This window comes from Anabrus simplex, chromosome 11 (assembly GCF_040414725.1).
Source record: "Anabrus simplex isolate iqAnaSimp1 chromosome 11, ASM4041472v1, whole genome shotgun sequence".
NCBI classification, from domain to species: domain Eukaryota; kingdom Metazoa; phylum Arthropoda; class Insecta; order Orthoptera; family Tettigoniidae; genus Anabrus; species Anabrus simplex.
Window position 1 is genome coordinate 11090535 of NC_090275.1, and position 15407 is coordinate 11105941.

Genomic DNA, 15407 nt, shown 5'->3' on the forward strand with positions numbered 1-15407 from the left:
GAACTTGGTGTAGCAACTTGTGTTGACGAGCATGTTGGCCAACAAGTTCGCTCGTGAGTGGCCTGCTTAAAAAAAAAAAAGAAAGTTCCATGTCAAATGCCTGTCCTGCGAATTTCATTCATTCTAGTGATAAACTCTTTCGCTATTTCATCCAAATCTATATGCAGGAGTGAATAATAGATACATCGTTCACTAGCTTGATAGGGCTAGTGTAGTATCTTGGATTCAGGAGGTCAAATGGACTGTATCGCGATTGACATGTCTAAAGCATTTGGTAGGGTGGATCATGGGAGACTACTGGCAAAAATGAGTGCAATTGGACTAGACAAAAGAGTGACTGAGTAGGTTGCTACATTTCTAGAAAACAGATGTCAGAGAATTTGAGTAGCCCCTGTAATAATTAAGAGGGGAATTCCTCAAGGCAGTATTATTGGACCTTTATGTTTTCTTATATATATAAATGATATGAATAAACAAGTGGAATCAGAGATAAGGCTTTTTGCGGATGATGTTATTCTGTACAGAGTAATAAATAAGTTACAAGATTTTGAGCAACTGCAAAATGACCTCGATAATGTCGTGAGATGGACAGCAGGCAATGGTATGTTGATAAACGGGGTTAAAAGTCAGGTTGTGAGTTTCTCAAATAGCAAAAGTCCTATTACTTCGTTGATGGGGTGAAAGTTCCTTTTGGGGTTCACTGTGAGTATCTAAGTGTTAATACAAGGAAAGATCTTCATTGGGGTAATCACATAAATGGGATTGTAAATAAAGGGTACAGATGTCTGCACATGATTGTGAGGGTGTTTAGGGGTTGTAGTAAGGATGTAAAGGAGAGGGCATATAAGAGTCTGGTAAGACCCCCAACTAGAGTAGGGTTCCAGTGTATGGGACCCTCACCAGGATTACTTGATTTAAGAACAAAGAAAAGCAGCTCGATTTGTTCTGGGTGATTTCCGACAAAAGAGTAGGGTTACAAAAATGTTGTAAAGTTTGGGCTGCTAAGAATTGGGAGAAAGAAGACGAGCTGCTGGACTAAGTGGTATGTTCCGAGCTGTCAACGGAGAAATGGCATGGAATGACATTAGTAGACGAATAAGTTTGAGTGGCGTCTTTAAGAGTAGGAAAGATCACAATATGAAGATAAAGTTGGAATTCAAGAGGACAAATTGGGGCAAATATTCATTTATAGGAAGGGGAGTTACGGATTGGGAAAGCCTACCAAGGGAGATGTTTAATTAATTTCCAATTTCTTTGAAATCATTTAAACAAAGGCTAGGAAAACAACAGATAGGGAATCTGCCACCTGGGCGACTGCCCTAAATGCATATCAGTATTGATTGATTAATTGATTGATTGAAGCCTGCGAAGAGAGCAGAACGAACGCCCAGCAGTTGAGACAGACACTGGTATTGAAAGAACTTGTCTCGTGAGCTTCACAAGTTAGTACTAATGGTAATCAGTAGGATTCGGAAGTACACAATATGCAAGCAAACATGCTCTAGCTAGATATGAATTAAGCAGTTTACGGGTAGGTTGCAAGTATTATGGCCGGTTTCTGGAATGACATCTGTAGATGTAGATGCGTAGTTATCAGTGACGTAACATGATACGTTTGAAATGAGTTTCCGAAACAACTGTTACCGGCTTCTTCACAGTTATCTGCGCAACGAGTGGTAACTGCAGCAATAGCTTTAATGCTGTAGAACTGATGTTAGAACTGATTCCAACAAATACCGATATGAGGCACAACTCCATACCTTTTCGTACAAGGTCTTGTAATTATTAGTTTCGTAAACATTAGTAGGCTAAGTGATAATGAACTGGTTATAATATATTCAGTCATTCATTGTAGTTTTAACGTGCTCGGGTGTGCTGGATTCGACAATCTTTCGGTCAGTACGTTTACTTCCACGTTATCACTGACTTCAGTCACAGATTCCACTTGTATGGTGTCATCTGTCCCAGCTGTTTAGGTTACAATCTCCCCTCTACTTTAGCTAACTTTTTTTGCTAGTTGTTTTACGTCGCACCGACACAGATAGGTCTTATGGCGATGATGGGACAAGGAAGGGCTAGGAGTGGGAAGGAAGCGGCCGTGGCCTTAATTAAGGTACAGCCCCAGCATTTGCCTGGTGTGAAAATGGGAAACCACGGAAAACCATTTTCAGGGCTGCCGACAGTGGGGTTCGAACGTACTATCTCCCGAATACTGGATACTGGCCGCACTTAAGCGACTGCAGCAATCGAGCTCGGCACTTTAGATAATTACACTCAGCACAAACATTAGGGGAACGTGTTTTTAATGCTGTGTAGTAATCTCGGCATATGGATTTGTGAAAAGAAACACATGTTGGTGAAGGAACTGCATGCTTTATTTAATTAGCAACAACAAAACTATTGCATTTAACCGTTCACCACAATTCGCGACACAACAGATGAACTACCACAATCACAATGTTCTTGCTGAACAGTCAGCATACCCGAGCGATAGTAGTCAAATACCGTGTTGCACTTCCCCTAGCTGCATACCTATGTGGCATGCTGCGTATGTAACGTCGGATGACCGCCTGTAGAATGGCGTCCCACTCCTCAACCAGTGCTTCACTGAGGCATTTCGCGCTGCCGAGTCGGTCTCTGCAATACATCCCCTAAGTGCTCCAGTGGATTTAGGTCGGGGCTCCTTGCAGGCCACTCCATCACAGAGATGTGCAAACGCTGAAGATCTCTGGTGTCTCATGCAGTATGGGCTGTCGCACTGTCATGCATCAGCAAGAAATTAGGCCCTACAGCAGCAGAAGCTCCTTGATGTACACCGCAGCATTCAGACGGCCAGGTACCACCACAATATCACTCATGATCCCTCCTCACACCATGTCTGTCCGTCTCCACACGCGTTGACGGCCATCCGGTCCATTTAAGGTAAACCTGGACTCACCTGATGCGAGTGTCTCAGTTGCCAGTGACGATCTTCTCTGGCAGATGCGGTTATCCCTAGTGAGGGGGGTTACACAAGCAGGTTTTCTAGAGGATATGTTACGGTCTGAACATACAGCTACCGGGCGAGTTGGCCGTGCGGTTAGGGGCGCGCAGCTGTGAACTTGCATCCGGGAGATAGTGGGTTCGAACCCCACTGTCGGCAGCCCTGAAGATGGTTTTCCGTGGTTTCCCATTTTCACACCAGGCAAATGGGCTTACCTTAAGTAAGGCCACGGCCGCTTCCTTCCCACTCCTAGGCCTTTCCTATCCTATCGTCGCCATAAGACCTATCTGTGTCGGTACGACGCAAAAAAAGCAAAAGAAAAAAATATACAAGGAACACACAGCTGAACGCCAGACGCTCTTGTAAGGTCACTTCGCAGTTCCCTAGCACTGCTGGACCGCCGGCGTAGTGCTAATAACCGTAGGAATCTGTCTTGTTGAGCAGTCCTTTTTCCGTTTGCGACCTTGTCCACGGCTTCTAACATATCCTCCTGTATCCGCATAACGATGCCAGGGCCTGTGATCAACGGATGGAGACACTGGAGGCCGTTAGCCACATACCGCATCGTGCTCCCTTCTTGACGTAGGGTAACAGCTCGGGACACGTCCGCTTCGCTCAAATCAAATACAGTAGAGACAATACACGACACTTACGGATTTAGCCTTGCTAAAATGGGAGACAATTCGACGGTAGCGCCCCTAGTGACTTGACCCTTAGCCTGTATTCCTTGTAGGCTAAGCTTGACCTGAACAAATCGCGCTAAATTCAAATATCAATGGAAATGTATATACGGAAATGGATAAATAAATTACGTCTAGAAAGAAAGTGTTATTGAGATATTAACTTCGAAGTTGCTAAAGCAATTCTGGATAAATGAATGAAGAATTATTTAAAAGGTTATTATTCAAAGACTGAAATTAGACATATAAACAAGGTGTGAAATGGACTGCTGTGAAATGGCTTGATCTTTCATTTATGCATTACTTTTTTAGCTTTAGCATTCCTGCCTGAACTCTGACGGTTGGATTTGTCTTTTTTCTCACTTAAAAACATTGTATCATCACATTAAGACACTTGTCAATAAAAATATCGGCACATTCCTTACACATATGATGCAATGAATTAACATTTAATAGCTGGACAATATTTTCCTCTTAACATGAAGTCTACTAACAGAAAGAAAATCTATAAAATCCCGACTTTAAGCTGAGAAGAGGGATAAAAGAAAGAAAAGTATGAAAATGTTGTCGATAGTGATAGGTACTTTGAGGAATATTTACGTACAATTAGAGTAAAAATGTAACATATTCTTGGCTGTATAGTCGAGGATTTTTAAAGTCACTGGCTTGGAAATGATCTGAACAGATCTTATAATTCTTATATAAGCGTGACGTCCTTTCTTTCTTGTACACCTTATCCAAATCACTTCTGTGACATTTCAAAACCCACAGACCACACCTACAACACATCGGTATTGAAGGTTAACTGCTGCACTATACAATAAAATATGCGTATTACTTTTTAAGCCAGTTAAAATATGGGTCGAGCAGGTCAGAAGATTATGAAGTACTATAAAAATCTCTGTCACTGTAAGAATATATATGCAAACACAATATTACTTACATTTTCTTGTCACGAGGGAACCTGAAGAACGACCGCACATTCTTCTCCTACTACATAGTTACTGCAGCCAAACACAGCACATACCTTTCCCCTCATGTTGAGAGGAGATATCAAGGGATGACACACGCTACTATTTAATTATGTCAACTCACTGAAAACGCATAGATAACACCAAAAACTTCACACAAAAATACACGTGCTCTTATGACAGAATCAGTAGTTTTCAGGTCTACTCGCTAGAGAGAGCTCCAATAGCTGTCCCTCGAAATCTCGCTCAGTGTCGCGTATTATCTCTCCTGTATTTGCTTAAATGCCTCATACTGATAGAGATGGCAAACGAATATCGATATATCGGAAATATCGATATTTTTGATGGAACTTTTGATATATCGACAGCGATATTTTGAGGTCCGATATATTGCCGATATCGATATTTTGTGTCCAATATATCGATATTTCTGTCCAGTTTAATACTTTTGGCTACGATTTGATTCTTTTTCAGACCCTTTCAATATTTGCATGCTACAGTTATGAAATTTGAATTTTCTTTTCTCAATTCACTTCCCTCAACTACAGTGATAATATCACAACTCATTCGTAGTGCATACACGTCAGCTAGGCAATACTTGAGCATTATAACGACCTCTGTCCCAGCAAAGGCCCGTAACACCATCATGGAAAAGAAAAACCGATTAAATGGCAAACTGTTTTCCAAGCTGCTTTTTCTGAAAGGCTTGGAAAGTGACCTAAGATCATCATCATGTTTTTTCACGAACAAATGGAGTTGCAGTGCTGAAGAAGAAGTTGGGAAGAAAATGTTTTATTATTTTATGGAGCTCTGATTAATTATTATCAGATCTACTTCGTACACAAATTATACGTTTGTAGATTTTTCGAGTGGTTTTTCGGTGTGTTATTAGCTCGTTACTAGACACCTTGCATATACAGTACTGTCTTTCTATGTATCATAACATCTTTCGGCTGTAAATGTTTTTATAATGTGTCATTGTTGTGAAAAAGTCATGTTACTTGTCATTGTTTTAAGCTAGTTTCTAATCTGTGTCAAGACTTATTAAACCTAATGAATCATTTAATCGTTGTGTTAAATGTAAAACTAGACTTACAATAATGGATAACAGCACTAATATTTTAAAAACTGATATATCGATATTTTGAAGCCCGATATTTCAATGACATCGATATTTTAATACCGATGTATCGTAAAACCGACATATCGATATTTTGAAAAGTTTTGCCATCACTGCATTCTCTTTGATACTGACTGCCTCAGTGGTTCGTGTACTGCGGACTACTTTGTATTGAGACCCGACGGGACTGGAAGCATGTTTACGTTAAATAAGGTAACCTTTACGCTATTAAACCACCGTGACTGCATTACTGTGGTGTGTAGCAATTCGTATAAACCTGTACTTTTTTTTCTTTTTTTTTTTTTGCTAGTTGCTTTACGTCGCACCGACACAGATAGGTCTTATGGCGACGATGGGACAGGGAAGTGAGAAGGAAGCGGCTGTGGCCTTAATTAAGGTACAGCCCCAGCATTTGCCTGGTGTGAAAATGGGAAACCACGGAAAACCATCTTCAGGGCTGCCGACAGTGGGGTTCGAACCTACTATCTCCCGAATACTGGATACTGGCCGCACTTACGCGACTGCAGCTATCGAGCTCGGTGTACATATTTCATGCTCCACGACTTAAACTTTTACAGCATTACATTTGTTCCCCTAATTTTTGTGCTGAGTGTAGCCTATATCTTCCAATACGGGAAAGAATCGTTGAATTAAACGGTTTTTCATCAGGCTCTAATTGATCTTTCAGTGTAGCTCTAATGTTAAGATCTCTTTCATCAGGCTTTGAATCATGAGTCCCACCAACAGTTAGTGAACACGCAGTCTGAAATTATGGAGTATTTACCATTAATATTTACATTTGAACCAAATAATAAATACATTAGGGGCTCGAACCCATTAACTTCCGAACGCTGGATACTGGACGCACTTAAGCGACTGCAGCTATCAAGCTCGGTAGACTTAATTTCAAATAGGGTTTCTTTTCTATGTTCACCAGGAAGAACGTGGATTCGATTCCCCATCAGGAAGTCGAAAAGTTTAAGAATCGAGAATTTCAGTTTCGGAGGTGCACGTGGCTCAGGTTCACTCAGCCTACACCAAAAATGAGTACCAGAATAACTCCTGGGGGCAAAAGCGACCGGAGTAGCCTAAAGCTAACCACTCTACCTAAAAAGTGCCGAAATCTTCCGTCCATTCATAGCCTCTAAGGAGATGATTTTGGTTCTTTCTTCTTTTCTAAGGCACAATAGTTATGTTATGAATGGCGGTTTCATTAATCCACATTGGACATGGAAAAACTGTTCTGTTGCTGCTCATTAAGTTGAATAATTAGACCATGAACACAGCGTTTACAATGCTCACTCTTCACAACATTCTTTGTTGTAGTAATGAAAGACTACCGGTATCATATTGTTCAGGATTTTTATTTAAAAATAACATAAAATTATGATTTCTAGGTTGATCGTAGCATTTTTAAAAAGAAAGCACTCCCTTTCCTCCAGCCCCAATAAATTTTACGACTCGGTGCCTTTGAGTAACCGACACTAAAAGCGTTTCACCTATTTTTTGAACGTAGTTCGGTCGGCACTCGCGAGAAAGCAGCACTAATCAAGCGAGGAAACGAGCAATGCGGAGTTCTTGGGCCGTCCTGCTCTCCCCTAGCCTCGTATTTTCTTTCCATTCTGGTTGTTATCAATTTGTAGTTGTCATTGTACTGAAAAATGGCATCAAAGAGGTGGTTCTTAAAGTATTGCGGTATAGCAACGGTTCCTTCGTCAAAATTGTTTGTTGTAAAATCATATGATTAATATGGCTAGGAAAAGGTAATATTCAGTTCTAACGCTGGGGCCGGTTATGATGTTGGCTCCCGCATCCCGTTTGGGGGCTCGGTCCATCATATATACTGTATGACACAACTTTGATCTTCCCAAAAACGTTTATACTACAATGTCAACCGTTCAGCAAAGCACAAGAAGTTAAGACACACGAATTTTCCACGCCTGACTTTGTTTTCCGAAAAAATGTTCTTTTTTTTTCTTTAAATTTTTTTAGGATAAGTTCGTTTAAGAGCGCGCGGTCTCATAAGAGTGCGCAGTTCGAAATTCCGAAGATGGCAGCGTTATAAGACATCGGTCATGCGGTATTCAGTCGAATGTGTGTAGCCGTTGTCCGTGAACTGTATCGCTGAAGCGTTGCGATTGCTACTGTTCTAGTTACAGGTAAGAATCTGTTTTCACTCATTTTCGTATAATATTCTGAACGTGTATGTCGATATTTGCACACCCCTGGAACATTTCCATATATTTATCTTTTGTGTCATAAGAGAGAAGAGTTCATTACGGTAGCCGTACCTTTGTTACCGACACAATGCAACGCTCTATCCTGGATGCTGCAGCTATCTAGCGAGTAAAACATGAAACTACTACCGAACCCTTAAGAGCGCGCAGTGGATTGTCCAGCAAAAGGGCGCGCGCGCTCTGAAGGGACAACTTGTATAAGCTTTGTCTTATATTTTAACATTTTATTTTTCAGTATTAAAATGTCTTATTATAAGAGAAAGTCAAACCAAAAGCTTATTTTCCCGGAAGCTGTTTTGAATTATTGCTGGGAAAGATTAGAAAAAGGAGAGAGTAAAAGAAAACTAGCTGAATCACTTGGAGTGAATGAATCAACGAAAACTGCTGTAAGTACACACTTGAGGTTGAAAAGAGTTGATTCAAATTTGTATCTGCTTTATTTTAACTTTTAATGTCCACATTTCTTAGGAATTTCAGCAATCCGTTGCATTTTCAGGGCACTGTTCCGACATCTCTCGGAAGAATGAAGCCAATATTCAGCCCCGATCAAGAGCAGATGTTAGTAGAGCATGTGAAGGACTTGGATGCTAGACTTTATGGCATAACACGGAGGCAGCTAATGCAGCTTGCATTTCAATTCGCAACGAGCAACGACATCACCAACAATGTCAACGAAAAGAGAAAAATGGCTGCTGGAAAAAAACTGGCTCCATAGGTTTTGCAAACAAAACCAGCTCACGCTTCATGAAGGTTGTTTCAAATGAAAGGGGTCAAACAGTGACAGTTGTGTGTTGCTTTTCTCCCACTGGCATTTTCATTCCTCCTACCACCATCTATCCCTGAAAGAGAATGAATGTTCAATTGTACCAAAAATCAGATCAAAAATTAGATGGATGGCTTTTCCGGCGTTTGCTCTATTAACCAGCGTTTCGTCTTAGGTCTGACACTAGACTCTTCAGAGTGGGATGTGTCAGACCCTACCCACTGACGCTGGGGTGTATGCAGGTGAACTTATCAGAAGCTTATTTATGAAGCACAGTCTGATAACTGCATACGGGAGATAAAACTCCACAATGGAATTAATGCCACTAGGCCACTAGGCGGGCATTAATTCCATTGTGGAGTTTTATCTCCCGTATGCAGTTATCAGACTGTGCTTCATAAATAAGCTTCTGATAAGTTCACCTGCATACACCCCAGCGTCAGTGGGTAGGGTCTGACACATCCCACTCTGAAGAGTCTAGTGTCAGACCTAAGACGAAACGCTGGTTAATAGAGCAAACGCCGGAAAAGCCATCCATCTAATTTTTGATCTGATTTTTTATATGCTCTATTGGTGGAAAAGAATCTAATTCCCTCCATGGGAACTTAGAATTTCCAATTGTACCAAGACGCCAGAGAAGGGACCCTGCCACCTATGCCAGACTCAGGCTACATGAATACAGAACTCTTTCTCGACTGGTTGAAGCACTTTGAACAGTTTGTTAAACCAAGTGAAGGAGCTGATTATGGACAACCATATCTCGTACTGTAGTTTGGATGCAGTTATTTTCTGTAGGGACAAGTTCATTACATTACTCACACTTTCTCCACATGCTGCAACCACTTGACAAAGGATTTCTTGGACCCTTAAAATCAGCTTTTTCAACTGAATGTGACAAGTGGATGTTCAATCAGCCTGGAAGAGCAATCGCTCTGAAGGACCTTTCCTCTCTTTTTCGTTCTGCCGATGAAAGAGTGGCAACGCTTGAAAAAGCAAATAATTCTTTCATGGCTACGGGGATTTATTGATGGTTATGAATTTCATGTTTTTGGTCCGTATTGAACAATATATAAGTAATAATAATAATAATAACTTAAATGTTTTGCTCCAATACGGCTGATGATGACCCCTAGATGGGTCGAAACTAGTACCGTATAATTTTGTAATTTTGTGAATATATTGTATTGAAAAGGTGGAAACATTTAAGTTATTATTATTATTATTACTACGGGGATTTATCCATAGAACCCGGATGTTTTCTCGGATGAGGATTTCTAACCTTCAGCTGTTACGAGCCGCCCTCCACCCTCAGAAGAACCTGAAGAAAACATCTTCAATGCTGATATGCCTAATACAGAAGATAAGGAAATAGTGTCACCTTCAACGCTCCTCCTTCTTCCAAAGGCAACCCGTGAGAGAAGTGAAAGAGGAAAGGTAAAATGTCTGAAGTTATGACGGGATCTCCATTTAAAAATCCGTTAATGGCTTCCACGTCAAAAGAGAATGAGAAAGGAGGACAGAAATCCTGCAAGTCTACAAAAAAAGAAAAAGCTTTTTGATGCTACAGCTTCCACGACGGTATCTTCTGCTCACGATGTGATGAAAAGTATGAAGAACCTTTAACTGAAGATTGGATTCAATGTAAAGACTGTGAACAGTGGTCGCATGATGCCTCTTCTACCTATGAGGGCGCTGGCGTGTTCAAATGTGACTCCTGTCAAGTGTGCACTCATAGAGGACCTACTGCGCACTCTTACAGGAATATGCCTCCAAGAGTGGTGCATTTCTCTTATTATACATTTTATATTATTTCTAGTGTTTTGCCATTTAAGTTGTGTTTTGCTAATATGTATGTAGTGCCCAGGATATCAGTAAATACCATTGTGCAAACTATTTGATATTTTATGATTTCTTTCTCATGTTATGATGGTTCTAACGTTAAGTGCGTACTCTTGGAGGAACCTACCCTACGTCGCACCGACACAGATAGATCTTACGGCGACGATGGGAGAGGAAAGGCCTAGGACTGGGAAGGAAGCGGCCGTGGCCTTAATTAAAGTTGCCTAGAATCTGGTGTGAAAATGGGAAACCACGGAAAACCATCTTCAGGACTGCCGACAGTGGGGTTCGAACCCACTACCTCCCAGATACTAGCTCACAGCTGTGTGCTCCTAACCGCACGGCCAACTCGCCTGGTGAAAAAGTATTTGTCACCTGATAGAGATCCAAGTTGTTGAAAAATTAAAATCCACAGCCAGTTTATTTATAGTCATTCAACTGGGTCAGGAATGGAATGAAGCCCCCATCTAGCGGCGAGGATAGGAATTGTGCTGGCTGCCAAAGGCTGTCGCACTCCTCTGGGGCAATGATTAATGACTAAAAGATGAAATGAAATGATATTCGAGAGTGAATATTGAATTTTCACGACCGCATTGTAATCGAAACAGACTTTCAACGTATTAGGTCGTGTTACGTACATGTAGTACGTGTTGAAGAGATGTTAAGTACAGAACCTCCCGATTCAAAATCGGGAGGTTGTGGGTTCGGATCCCACTGGTGTGTGGCTGGCCATTTTTGTTCTGTACTTAACATCTCTTCAACACGTACTACATGTACGTAACACGACCTAATACGTTGAAAGTCTGTTTTGATATTGGAGTGTTGCTGGAATGAAATATGACAGGGAAAACCGGAGTACCCAGAGAAAAACCTGTCTCGCCTCTGCTTTTTCCAACACAAATCTCACATGGATTGACTGGGATTTGAACCATGGAACCCAGCGGAGAGAGGCCAGCGCGCTGCTGCCTGAGCCAGGGAGGCTCCATCCAAGTTATTGAGAATTTTTTTTTTAAATTGAGAGGCGTGCAAGTGTGCTGGCAGAATTACATACGGGAATAGGAGTGGGGTTGTCTGCAGAAATGTTTAACATTGTAAGCAAGAAAGGCGAGTTCTTAAGGTATTTTATTGCCTAATATATGTCCATTTTTACTTCAGTTAATTGCCAGTAATTTCTGCAATGTTTACTTATTATATTTACCCTTTGGTTAATCTGAAATTGCTACATTGCTAGTGAAAAGTATAAAGGACATCCTTTTCCGGATTTACCAAACGTATCGTACGAACATATTAATACAACTAACGGGGAAGTCAGTTAGTACAAAAATAGATACCAAAGTGATTTCTCTAAATATTTTCAGTCATGGTAGACTCTATATCTGATATATCTCATAATGACCAATTCAGTGTAATTGTTAGATAGGATCTGGTTGTTGGAAGATGTTTGTGTTTCATCACAAATATTAGGTTATATAGAAAAAAACTTTCCGTAGCAGTTGCTTACAGACAAGACTCAAGCACAGCAATCCTTTTTCATTCCACATTCAGCTCACTCACTGAATCTGGTTTGTTCACGAGCTGTACAACTGGTATGTTTTTTTTTTGAGTTGACATGAACTTTATACAACTACTTTTTAAATTCTATACCGAGATCAAACACTTTGGAAATGTTTTTTTGATTCAGCCAATCACCAGTGGAGGCTGGTGGTATCTGAAGCTGGGTGTTGCACCAAAATTTTCAATGTAACATTTTTTTAAATTTTATACAAGAGGCTTACAGAAATAACAAGAAAGTCTATTATCATCAAGTAATGAACTACATTCCTATTAAAACTGAAATATACCCAGCTATTAAAACACAGGCAATAACTCTAATTATACAGTACAACTACAATTATTCTTACCTCACTTCAGTTGAAATTTGGCATCCTGTTTTTTCATGATGCAAAATGTTGGTAATATTGAGGGTGGCCCAGTATGGCGTACCCTAGTAGTGTGCAAAAGAAATTACCATTGCGAGAGGACAGAAATCAGGAATGAAGTCATATGACTTATTTGTGCAATCTAACGTGGACATTTGGAAATGTTTCTTGATAAGGGGCTTGTTGGTCTCGTGCAACACCCAACGCATCCTGCAACAGTTTAGGAAAACTGAGGATGTGGACATCTCTTCTACAATTGCTATCTGAGCTTCAAACCTCTTTCCCAATCTGTAGGTATTTCATCAAGACCAAAGAGTGAGATTATAAGAGATCCTTTGAAGAATTGTCTTGAATCAGGAGTGGAATTTGAATGCTTCAAATATGAGAACGAAGTCTGGAGGAAAGTATATTTTAAGATCACAAGAACACTTCATAATGAGCTGCAGAACAGGGCCAATGTCTACAAAGAATATAAGATTTAAATTTCTCCTAAATATCACCGAACGATATGTTACACGGATTTATGATGCTGTGGAGAAAATTCCAAGTCATTTATAACTGCGACATAGAAAGCAGCTTTGGTGAATAATGCATCCAATTTGAAAGCTATCTAGTATGTGTGAATGAAGAAAATGGTGACAAGTTATACTCTCTACCTCTGCTTCTGAGGCAATTAAAGAGTCTACCCAAATGTGTACATTGCCCTTGTGGTTAATTAATAATCTGATATACTTTATCACCAAGAAGTAAACTTTAATACTGGCTGTAGATAGGCTATTTACAACAAATTCTGTTTGTTTATAGCCATTGATCCCCATTGGTGACCCCGTGGTGATTAAATTTGGTGTTCCGATTCTTTATACCAACGGTTCTCAACCTGGAGTGCGTGCCCCCCTGGGGGAGCATTGGAGAATTTCAGGGGGGAGGTGTGGTGAGCAACAAAAAACACACACATGAATGTGTTAAACAATAAAAAGTTGTGACAAAGAAAAGAAACTGCTACAAAAAGTTATCTTTGTCACCGCTAAATCTTACATATAGAAAGAAATAGGTTCTTACTACAATGATTATACTTAACGAGCTTCTCAATCCATTTGGTATGGTCATTATTTCACCGACGCAACAAATTTTTTTTTTTGCTAGTTGCTTTACGTCGCGCCGACACAGACAGGTCTTATGGCGACGATGGGACAGGAAAGGCCTAGGAATTGGAAGGAAGCGGCCGTGGCCTTAATTAAGGTACAGTCCCAGCATTTGCTTGGTGTGAAAATGGGAAACCACGGAAAACCATCTTCAGGGCTGCCGACAGTGGGGTTCGAACCTACTATCTCCCGAATACTGGATACTGGCCGCACTTAAGCGACTGCAGCTATCGAGCTCGGTGCAACAAAAATTATTCCAACCGATGTGTCACTTTGCCTGTCATTGGAGGCATTTTAGAGCTACTGCCAGCGTATAATATGGCCGCCCCTAACATGGAGTACAGACACAATTTGTAGCCGCCCGATCGGGAACAGAAGCCTTTAACTCGATTCATCCCCAGCCCTGGGTTGCCACTTCCGCCATCTACACTGTAGCAAAGACTTTCTTCTCCATACCAGATGCCACTGAGGTCCTTACTCATTACCCTGAGCTAGGGCCCTCCATATTTATGACCCCTGGAGACAGGGTGTCCCAGTATTATTAAGCCCCGAGGAATTGGGCTGCCAGTTGGTCTGCGGGTTCATTCCCAGGGTGTCTGAACCAACCCACATTTCTGAGGGCCCCCTATCCGCCACGGGGGGATGTACCCTCTAGAGGTTACATGGTATGGTCATGTTCGAAGCCCTGCAGACTCAATGATAGGTACAGGAGGTTCCTGATCCCAACGTCATCCCAAGAAGCGATGGCTCGACTGTATCAAGGAAGACATGTGTCTTCTAGCCATCACTGAAGCTGACGCCCTTGATCGCAGGAAGTGGAGGATGGCATATTTAAAAGTGGACCATGCACTAAACGCTAAGAAAGAAGAACAACAAGCTTCTCGATGACACACAAAATCTTACATTAAATTTGAAAAATGAATTGAAGAGCTTAATTTCAGAACATTTGTCATCCTTGAAAACTGAAGTTGGGCGTTACTTTCCAGACATTTCTTCAGATAGCTCGCAATTTCAGTTGACATAAAATCCATTCAAAACAGAAATGGGTTCGACTCCTGATTTGCTTCAGGAGCAGGCAATCGACGTGATTCTGAAGCGAAAGCTGAGTTTCTACATTTAGCTGTTGAAGAATTATGGTTAAATTATTTTTCACTATATCCAGACGTTGTTGTGGAAGCTGCAAGGTTGTCGGTGCAGTTTCCATGAACATATCTCTGTGAATCTGGGTTTTCTACGCTGGCTTACATCAAATCAGAATACCGAGCACAGCTAGGTGTTGAAAGTGATCTGATGTGTGCACTATCACAGTTGGAACCAAACATTAAAAACTTTTTGATGTAGTTTTAAATGTTGATTTCAGTGAGTGCAGAATCCTCCATAATATATTTACTGTAATTTGTTTTATTCTCTTGTATTATGATATTATCATAATACGTAGACTTTCACGACCACTAAATGACACTTTGAAACATTTTATATTATGTATTAAGCACTCATAACTAATAATAATAAAATAATTATAAAATATTTTTGAGATATTAACCCTAAGAGAAAAGTAGAACTTCTGTAAATCATTCATTAAGGGTGAGTGGGTTTGTGAGAAATAATTCAAGGATACAAAGGGGACTCAGGCCCACAAAGGTTGAGAACCACTGCTTTATACCAACTGTGGAAAAATAAGCCTCAATTTGGAGGAACCATACCTCGACATTTTTCCTCCAGATAGGTGGTATTTTTACAAAGACTCGTGCAA